The following is a 10,898-nucleotide window of genomic DNA, read 5'->3' as shown; positions in this document are numbered from 1 at the left end:
ATGTAAATTACAATGGCTTGTTGATTTTTATCCAGTCGTATAGGGAAGAGAACAGAACAGCACAAAAAAAAACAGGCTGTTCTTTGGAACTGATCCCACTGAAGACAAGTCTGTTGTTTCAGCCATTTGGCCATTTGTCAGCAATTCTTTCGACTTCTCTCCTGTGCTGTTGCTTGGCAACATGGGCTGGAGCAGTGAAGCCATGGCCAAAGCAATTCAACGAGCAGATTGTTGGGTGATTTATTAGTGAGGCTGTGAGCTTAGAGAGCTAGGCAGCTGAACTGGAGCCTTAAGCAGGGGCACAGGAAAACCAATAGCACTTGGATGCTGTTTTATAGATGGATCTTCACTGTTTGGTAATGCTGAGTAAATAATCAAGGTGCAATGATTATGCGGGGCAAGGACTAATCGTCCAATTGTAAGTAGAGGTTATCCTTCCAGTTATTCCGCACATTCAAATCTAATCAACCAAGAACGATACAGCAGCAATCTGATGCAGGGTGTGCTTTAATATATTATATATATATATCATGCCATTAAGGTTGTGCTGAATTAAGTAGGGAGTTTGCCTTTGTAACAGTTCATGCCTCTATTTTTATTTATCAGACCACCTAACGCGTTTGTGATGTGGCTGAAACTGCAAACAACGTGCAGCCATCTTATATTAATATTCTGCAGTTAAAATACCAACATGTATTCCAAACACTTGGAAAATTTTGCCTTGGCAACAAAAGCAGATGAAACCCTGAAGTAATAACAGAAAATGCTGGAAGCGCTCAGCAAGCAAGTCAGAATCTGCAGAGGGGGAAAACCACCAGTTATTGTTTTAGGTCTACAACCTGATGAAAGGTCATAGACCATAAACATAAACTTGGCCTTTTGTTTTTGCAAAGTTTCAGCATTTCCGGTGTATTACCTCCTGATTAATGAACCTGTAAAGTTTTTTTCTTTATTTTCATTCTGAATTCATGAATAATTTACAGAATAGGACAGATCTGGTGCTTAATAATAATAATAATAATAATAATAGAAAAAGGAACAATAATGTTTATATGCCATTTTTACATCTTGGAAATATCAGGAAAAGAAGGTTCAAGCAACTAATTGTGTTGAAATAAAGTTAGATTGCAGCCATTTTGTACATTGTGGGATCACACAGACAGCTAAGAGTTGACTAGGTTGTGAATTGAGAGTTAAAAAAGTTTGCCTGTCCTCCCTTTTGTTAATGGTGACTTCCTGGCCCATATCAACAACCACGTAAAATGAAGACAAAATTCATGCTTATTCCTTTTATCCTTTATTTAAAATTTAATTCACCTCACAAGCATTTAAATAACATATTATTTGAAAATATACTCTCCTGTGATTAACTGCAAAGGTAATAGGGTAAATATGTTTGAAAATGTAAAAGCACATAAATCCTTGCTGGCTTGTTCCTGTACATATGCGATAATTATTCTTAAGCTGCTTGGCAATCTTAGCAGCAATGTCCATTTTACTGGGCTGTTCTGTACTGTAGATCAGCAATATGAAATTAGTTCTGCAAAAATATTTTTGCTTTAGTATGAAATTGAATTTCTATTCGAAACAAAAATTACTGGTGCATCATTTAAAACCCGTTTAAATCGTCATTGGTATTTTTGATTTGAAATACAGTTTCAAATTTGAAATACAGACTTGGTGGGAAAATAATTGTGAACATTTCTTGAAAAGTTCATTAGTGCTACCCTGAAAAATAAATATTGTGTGTTTAACTGTTTGGTGAGGGTAAAGATCAATTTAAAGAGGAAAAATAACAGATTCTGCATTTTCCAATTATCCGACAATAACAAATGTATGATTTTATGTTTATGTTAATATTGCAACTTTCATGTTAAAACATGCCAGAGCTTCATGCATTGAATTACTTATAAAATGTATTTCCTGTTGTGTAGTGGCACTCTATAGCAGCAAAATCCTGAAAAAGCTATTATTTGTATTATTTTTGATCTGCTAAATATGTATTACCTCCATTACTGCAGCCTATTGGCAGAAAGCTTTGTTATAATCACAGTCTGACATTGAATAACCATACCTTATAACAAAAATGCCGTATAAATATAATTATGCACACAATATCACTTGCATTGATAAACTAGTTACCCAAACTTTACTGAAGCTTCTAACGTTGTGTAAAAGATAAAGTTATGAAAGTTGGAAAAGCTTTTCAAACCCGAAGGCAATAGTTTAGATTTCACCTTCAGATCCAAAATTATTAGTTTGTTTTATAATATCAGGTTATATTTATTTTTACCAAGAACATGATTACAGTGTAATATAGATCTTGTACCGTGAATTGCCTATTTTGCATGCAAGGAACAACATTTAGTAATTAGCCTCCTACAAAGAAAACTTTTATTTTATGTGTAGAAACAAGGAACAGCAGATGCTGGTCATTAAACAATAGGACACAAAATGCTGGAGTAACTCAGCAGGTCTGGCAGCATCTCTGAAAATCATGGATAGGGTACATTTTGGGTCAAGACCCTTCTTCACATATCCATGTTCTCCAGAGATGCTGCCTAACCTGCTGAGTTACTCCAGTATTTTGTGTCCTCTTATTTTTGCATGTGTTGACATTCTAATTTTCATGTACAAATGTCAGTGGTGCACAATGAATAATTTCTGAAGTGCAGTTAAGGGGTGATGAACATTCATTCTACACCAGCATGGTCCTCCACACACCATGAGGTGGGCATCCAGTAGGGGTTCTGTTCTTGTGCAATTATAGTCTGCTTAAAAAGAGGCAGGGTGAAAGAGAGTTACTGTCTGAGTTCTTCTGAGAAGCTGAACAGAGTATCTTGTTTCTACAATTATGATGGGTACTGTTATTACCATGATTACAACCTTAACAGTCTGTAAACAATGATTTTACTATGAAAATCGAATGACGTGAGATGAGATAACTGTGAACAGATGCATTTAAGAAAAACTCAAAAATAGCCTTTGTTCCTTCCACTTGCTCCACTTCTCAAGGTGGAAGAGAAGATGTTGTTTTGGCTTTGGCTTGACGATCATGGTGATAGATTAGTAAGAAAGAACTTGTGCTAATAAAGTACCTTTCACAATTTCAAGATGCCCCAAAATACTTCACAGCCAGTTAAAAATATTTCTTAACACTATCATTGTCATAATGAAGGCAATGTAGCAGTCAATTGTTGCACAGGAAGCTCACAGAAAGCATGGAGTAGATAACCAGGTGAATTCTAACACAAATGATGGTCAAGAAACCAATATTATCCAGCATAGAAGGAACACTCCCAACCATGGATTGTTTAATTCTCTCTGAGTGAGTAGACTGGGCTTCTGCTGTCTCATCCAAAGGAATGTCCTCCAAAAGCACAGCGTCTCCTCAGCACTCTGTGGCGAGGGCTTTTCTGTTGAGTTTAGGATAAGATTTTAATATAAGTAAATACATTTCATGTCAAGTGTATTGTAAAATGCACGTACAGTGAAGTTCTGGTCCAATAAAATCTTGCTTGTAGCAGCCATGCAGACTCGGACAATACACAAAAACATAAATGATGTACAAATTGTACAAGACAGGTAAAAACTCAAAACTAGTGTATAACACAATTGGAAATAGTCCTTGGTAGTACAAGAGGCGGTCCTTGGTGTTCTGTTGCTGAGGCAGGATTAGGGTTGTGCAGGTAGACACAAAATGCTGGAGTAACTCAGCGGGATAGCATCTCTGGAGAGAAGGAATGGGTGACATTTCGGATCGAGGCCCTTCTTCGATTTAAACCAGCATCTGCAGTTCTTTCCTACACATTAGGGTTGTGCAGGTTGATTCAAGAACCGATAGTTGAGAAAGTGGCTGTTCCTGAACTTGGTGGCGTGGGACCTCAGGCATCTGTACCTCCTTCCTTATGGTAGCAGCAAGAAGAATGCATGGCCACCATACATGGATGGTGGGGATCCTTGACGATTGAGGTAGTGCACCATGTAGATGCTTTTGATGGTGGGCAGAGCTGTGCCCTTGATGGACTGGCTCAGTCTATGAATTTCCATAGCAGGCCACGATACAACCAGTCCGGATGCTTTCTACGGTACATCTGTGGAGGTTTGTTAGAGTATTCAATGACATGCCGAATCTCTTTAAACTTCAAAGAAAATAGAGGCATGAGCGTGCCTTCTTCAGGACAGGTCATCTGAGATGTTAGCACCCAGGAATTTGAAGCTACTAACTCTCGCCACCATCGATTCACCAATGAAATCTAGTGCTTTTAATACCCTTCAGTTAAATTTGCCCGGTGGAGAAGCAGGCAAGGGACTCTTTTTATAGTTTACTTCTTTATGACATTAAAGAACTTTTTTTACGACTTAAATGTCACAACAGCTTCAGTTTAAAATGGCCAGCATTGCAGATTGGGTTTTATGCACGCAGATTTCAGTGTTTGTACCTCCTTATGCAGTGAATGGGACCATGCTATTAGCTTATGTTTACCTCTTTTGGTAGAATGAACATCGAAATTCTTCACCTCGAAAGCTACAACATTAATTTTTTTAAATAATTCCAGGCAGTCAATGGCCGGTTCTTGTCTGGTCGTTAACCCATGTTAGCCTGCAAGCACTGGAAAAACATCTTTCGATTTCCTGTTGCATTGATGAAATAATTGGTGGTGTCATGTTCATTCTGAGAGCTGTTGCCAAATTCACGCCAAACTTTATTCAGTGCCCCCTTTATCCCTGGCGAGAAAGTCAAATCTTTTGTGCTACTTATGTGCCTACACGCTTGTCAAAAGACCGGTGCTGTGAATGGATTCGCTGCCCACAAGTTAATGGTTAATGAGATTACAACAAAGTGCTTGCTAAAAAACGACTTGTTGCTTTGGTGAGATATTACTCTGTCGCTTGCAATATATATATATAATTGCAATACATACATATATATTCTGGGCTGTTGGGAACCAGTGATCCATGCCAGGTTTTATGTCTGACCGGAGACGAGAGCGTCTAGCAAAGGGATCACATGTAAACCATCCCCTTTGTAGTGTAAGAGCAGAGTGACAAGGTACTTCTCGCTTGCATGCTCTTCTCCCTCTGCCACTTACTGACGGCACACTGACATAACCAGAGACAGAAGAGGAATAAAAAAAGGTCCTTCTCTCTTTCCCTTTTGTTGCTTTAATTGTTGTCATGGTTTGCTGGAGTCAAGCCAAGCCCAGAAGTGCAAGCCTGGGCTGTGTGTGTGTGTGTGTGTGTGTTGTCTGTATTATGTATAGAGGGGGGGGTGCCTCCAGTCTGAGTTGATCAGTGGCTCGTAAAGGAAAAAAGGAGCTGTGTGCAGTACAAATTTCCGCCATCTTCCTCGCCTTCTTCCCCCTGGTGGATTTCTTCTCTCTCTCCCCCGTCGCAGAGGCAAAGCAGAGGGCTATTTCCCTGCCTCCCTTGCTGATCCCACCCTTGTTCTGTCCCCACAGAAACGCTTCATCAAAGGGCTGAGGCAGTACGGCAAGAACTTCTTCAGGATTCGTAAAGAGTTGCTTCCAAATAAGGAGACGGTGAGTGTTGTGTTTTTTTTCTCTCTCTCTCTCCCCCCCCCCAATTTTTTTTTATCTGTCTGTTTAATTGATCTGTGTTGGTTTCTGGTAAATCTGCTGTTCGATTGGTTGTCCCCCCCCCCCCCCCCCCCCCCTCTGATGTGGTTTCAAAACTTGTGGCGATTTGAGGGGATGGCAGCTCATCAGCAGAAGTGATTTCAAGTAGCAGCTCGTATATTCTTCATTAGTAATGTGTTTCTGGTAGTCTGGAACATCCCGTTACAACATCGCAGGTGCCATTCATCTAATAATGGTTGAGAATCGTTGAAATGCCCCCCCCCCCCCCCCCCCCCCCTGCTGCAACCACAGAAAGATTTAGTTATATATATATATTTTCCTGTCTTTAAACTGCAGTGCAAACAAGCACCCTGTTTAAGCTGCAAGCAGTTTCATTTACTGCCTGCCGTTAGTTCTTTCCTTTTCCCCCCTTCGGCCTCTGCTTGTGTAATGTTTTTTCATCATCAGAGACGAGGACAAACGTGACCCTCCCGCAGCTCATCTGCCACCCGCTTCTCTCTCTCTCTCTCTCTCTCTCTCTCTCCAACATGTCCCTTTTCCTCTCTGTTTTGTTCAATTTTCAAGGCAGTCTCACTGATGGCTCCGTCAGATACACTATCTTAACTTCTGACAAGCCAACCAGCTAATCATTCACAGCTTGTGGTAGCTTTGAATGAGCAAGGGATTGGTGGGTGGGTGGGGAGCAGTTGAGGGTTAAAGGTCCACGCTTCTTGTTTATAGTGTGAAGTAAATCAGGCCGCAAACAAGTGGTAGTTTGCTTTAAGGCAATTATGCCAGGAGAAAGGTTCCTGGTGGGTAACATGCGTAAACAGGTTTTGTATTCCGCCACCTTTGTTCTCAATTGTGCATGAAATCAAACAAACCCACTTATGAACATCTCCCTTGTTAGGGTTCTGAGCTTTGCAAATGTTTTTATGTTTACCGTCGTGGGTTCCTATTGATTCTCAGATTTGCATTTTACATGTACGTGCAACTTAATAACGCATCACATTTTGTGCAGTTTGGCACCAGTGTTTTTCCTGTGCATGTAATCTAATTCCCTCACATTTAAAAAAATAAAACTTAAAACCCATTCACTTGGTTAGTTTACCAGTTAACCCCTTAAGTGGGGAATGTCTACAGATGAGTTCAGGGGTTAAAATAAGATTGAAGTATGGAATAAATTTAATGGTCTGATGACTCTTTGTATTCTATGATTAATGCTTTTGGCCATGTTGCAATTCTTTGTGGAGGGCAGCACAGTGACCTATTTACCATTTGTTCTTTACAAGTGAAAATGTCAGGTTGATTTAAAAAAAAATTGCATGATAATCCTTTCTTGCCCTTTGGAACAAAAATCTGTACATTTCCCTCTAGTCTGATGGTGAGTACAAGGGTCATTGGTAACTCCACTGCTAAAAGTACCAAATATATCTGACCTCCAAATGTTAACTCATGCAACCGAGGGATTTTTTTTTTTAAAGCTTTTTTTCTCTGTTGCTTTTTTTGCTTTTCCCTCGTCTCCGATCCTGCTAGCAAAACCTTTGCGGTTTCATTCTGTTTGGCCAGTTGTAGCTTCTTATTCCAGTCTTTGGCTTCAAAAACACACATCTGTATGAAAGGTGCATGCTGTTTATTTTTTTGGAATTAAATTATCCATCTGCTTTGTTCAAAACTTTAGGTAATAATGGTGGATGAAAATAATAACTTTTGGTGATTAAAAAAAAAAAATCCAGCCGTTTGAAGTAGGAGCCAAATGTAGCTACTTCTTTAACCAGAAAACCTATCCTCCGGCAAGCTGATTAAATTACAATGGAATAAACCTGAAGTTGCCAAAAAATGCTCAATTGGTCAGGCGGCAATGGTGGAGAGATTAACAATTAACATTTTAGGTCGTCAGAACCAGCCTGAAATGTTAACTCTGATTCTCTCTCCACAGATGGCGCATGGCCTGCTGAGTATTTCCAGCAATTTATCAGATTTCCAGTGTCTGAAGTATTTTACCTTTATGTGATTTTTTTTTGTATTAAATAAAATGGAGAGCCCTAGGTGGTAACTATTGCATTTTTTTTACCTGTGTTCTTTGAGTACAATTTAGAGCAGGTCTGTCGGCAACACACAGGCTAAGAACTGCTTAACCTGGCTTGAAGCCGCTCATGTTTGCGGTTGGTAACCTTCTGTTACTTTCAGTTTAATATCACAGCTCCCCCAGCCTCCCTGGCCGTATTTAGCTGGCTGTTCAACTGTGGTCCTGTGTTAGGAGTTGATCCGAACTGCTCGGATTCTGGAGGAGATCTTGAACCCAGAACCTCTGGCTGGACAGACCAATGGACCACAGCTGATATAATGTGTTACTGTGTGTACTGCGATTATGGTCATGCGTAGTTAAACTAAGTTAATATGTGGTTAATAAATAATACTGAAACTGAACTCTTAGGTGTTGGAGAGTGGATGGAGTAAATGCAAATGCCTGAAGGCTGTGAAGTGAAAATGAGCTTAGGGATAAAGGAGTTAAGAGTTGGCAAATGCCACATTTAGATTTTGATAAAATAGTGATTTGAAGGGTAAAATTGATGCCATTGAAATGCAAGTGACGGTGTCTTACTGATTTTTGTGAGAGAACAAGGCTTCCTTCCATATAACTTGACTAACGAGAACACTCATCTAAAAATATATTTCAAATATATGGTGGTTTAGTGGTCCTGCCTTTTGGAAGTTGCTCGTCATTAATCCCCATCTGAATTCTGCCATAAAATGTATCGGCCACTGTTACTGACCAATACCTATTTAACAAGGGAAAAGATGTATACTTTTAAACTCAGTTTAATTAAAATGGGTCATGTTATGCAAACCATTTTCCAGGAGGTGTAATCCTTAATCCAATTAAAGCTGTACATAGGTCAATTTTATACCTATTGTTAACAATCAAACTGTTTATTTAAATTTCATAATTACAGGATACTGGATTTTATTTCTTCAGAGAAACATTTTGAAATTTGCAAAATTTAAAACTGATATTTCATTTTTTTTCATGATGTTTAACATTCCTTATTCTATCTTCCTTTTTCTGTCAATTTTCTTTCTGAGGATGGAGATTTGCAAAATGTTCAGGTCTGTTGCAAGATCTGACGATATTTGTTTCCTTTCTCACATGAGCTTTCTTTATGAAATGAAAGGCAGTACTGTGCCTAGCCGTTGTGCTATTAAGGAAGATCCGGACCTGTCCACGGCCATTGTATAATCACAAACATTCCCCTCCTCTCCCCCTCCGTGTGCACCACACCCAACAGCCACACCATCCTTGCTTCCACAAAATCTCTATGTTATACAGTGAGAATGCCCCCCCCCCCCACAATAATGTCCCCTCTCCATTTCTGAAAACAATTGATCTAGCACAGACGAGCATATTCTTCGTACTGTTCAATTTATCTATGAACAAGAATTGTAGTTTTATCAAATATGTAATTAATGAATGGTAGGAAGAGAAAACTAGAAGCCCATGTGGGAACAGATGTTAAACCATGAGATAAGTGGTGAGATATATTCTTCCTGATTAGTAACCCTTATTAAAATAATTACAGACCTTTCTATCCATGTGTTGTCGGTGTTCACGATTCACGTGTCATTCCACAACATCTTTTTAATTTTTAAAGTTTTTTAACTTGGGAGAAAGAAATGTAAACTTGAAATGTTTGGGGCGTCTTATGATGAAAAGTTGGACATGCTAGACTTGTATCCATGGGAATTCAGAAAGATGAGAGGGAACTTGATTGAAATGTAAGATCCTAAATGGTCTCAGTAAGGCAGAGAGGATGCTTCCTCTTGTGGGAGAATCTAGAGCAAGGGGTCACTGTTTAAAAATAACGTGTCGCCCATTTAAGATGGAGATGAGGCAAAATTCTTTCCGTTCGAGCACTGAGAGACTGAAACTCTCTTCCTTAAATTTCAGTGGAAGCAGGGTCTGAACATTTTAAGGCGGATGTACATCTAAGCAAAGAGGGTTAAAGGATACCGCAAGTGGATGGAAGTTATGGAGTTGAGTGACCAGCCCTGATCTTATTATATCTCGTGTTCTATGTTAAATGATGGACCAGACAAGGGGCTGAATGGCCTTTTCCTGCTCCCAATTTGTAAGTTCATAAACTCAGGAATAGAATATGAATTTAGTGAGGAAAATTCAAAATCACTTTCTTCTGTTTGTTAGAGGATTATAATGGATAATGTTGTGCACTTGACCTTTTTATTTTAATCTTCCCTAGTTTATACATGGGGAATCACGAGTAATTGTAGTCTTAAAATGAACAGGGGTGATGAAGGGTTAGAATACGGGGAATAATTGGACATGGACATGAAGTCATAATCCAGATCCCATTTAAAAGTGCCCTGTATCTTTTAATTTTATTCAATTCCTTGATAAATTTATAAAAGCAGCACCACCTCTGGCAGGAGGGTTTAATTGCAGTGTGAAAGAATTATGCCAGGAGTTTATATTTGTATTCATAATTATACTATTATGGTACTTTCAGTGGTAATTTATTGGTCATATGTACCGAGGTGCAGTTCAGTACAAATAGTAATTTACATAAACACTTAGATACATCATAGATAAGCATCTCATGGATACAGTACAAATATATTGTAAGGGAAAAAATGTGGAAAAGAGTACAAAGGGACAAATGATATATTTCCACTTATTATAGGAACACAATGCCCTCTAGTTAGCAATATTGATGGCAACAGATTTGTTAGCCTTCAACATTTTTGTTATTTTATGAAACTGCACAATTAAATTCAATATCCAGAAATTGTCAGTGGCTCACTGCTGAAAATGTAGAATCATTGATGGGGTTAGAAATTCAACTATTTTCACTGTAAATACTTATTTTGTATTATGTGTATCTCAATTTTTAATGTTATGCTAAGAATGACTGCGACACAGCGGCAGAGATGTTGCCTTTCAGTGTCACAGACCAGGGTTCGATCCTGGCCATGGGTGCTGTCTGCACAGAGTTCACGTTCTCCCTGTGACCACGTGGGTTTTCTCCGGGTGCTCCAGTTTCCTCAAAAAAACGTGCGGGTTTATAGGTTAATTGCTTCACTAATTCGGTCATTGTAAAATTGTCCCGAGTGTGTAGGATAGTGCTAGTGCACAGGGTGATCGCAGATCGGAGCAGACTCGGTAGACTGAAGAGCCTGTTTCTGCGCTGCATCTCTAAACTAAACTAGACGGCTGAACAATATTCTGGTCCTGAAATTTTTGTCACTTTGTTTGAATCTATGTGCATTAATTTTTAAGTTTTTTAATTCCCTTGCCCATCT

The 10,898-nt window shown here is 39.0% G+C and overlaps 1 long non-coding RNA gene across 1 annotated transcript; it reads left to right on the top strand.

The window, feature by feature from the left end:
* Positions 1-286: 286 nt before the first annotated feature.
* LOC144591804 (uncharacterized) lies at positions 287-9,641 on the top strand. Its single transcript, XR_013547021.1, has 3 exons — positions 287-418; positions 5,463-5,543; positions 9,529-9,641. It is a non-coding gene; the product is annotated as an uncharacterized LOC144591804 (long non-coding RNA).
* Positions 9,642-10,898: the final 1,257 nt, after the last annotated feature.

This window comes from Rhinoraja longicauda, unplaced genomic scaffold, assembly GCF_053455715.1.
Source record: "Rhinoraja longicauda isolate Sanriku21f unplaced genomic scaffold, sRhiLon1.1 Scf002014, whole genome shotgun sequence".
Classification (NCBI taxonomy): Eukaryota; Metazoa; Chordata; class Chondrichthyes; order Rajiformes; family Arhynchobatidae; genus Rhinoraja; species Rhinoraja longicauda.
The sequence above is the reverse complement of the archived record's forward strand: the minus strand, read 5'-3'. Positions and strand labels throughout refer to the sequence as shown.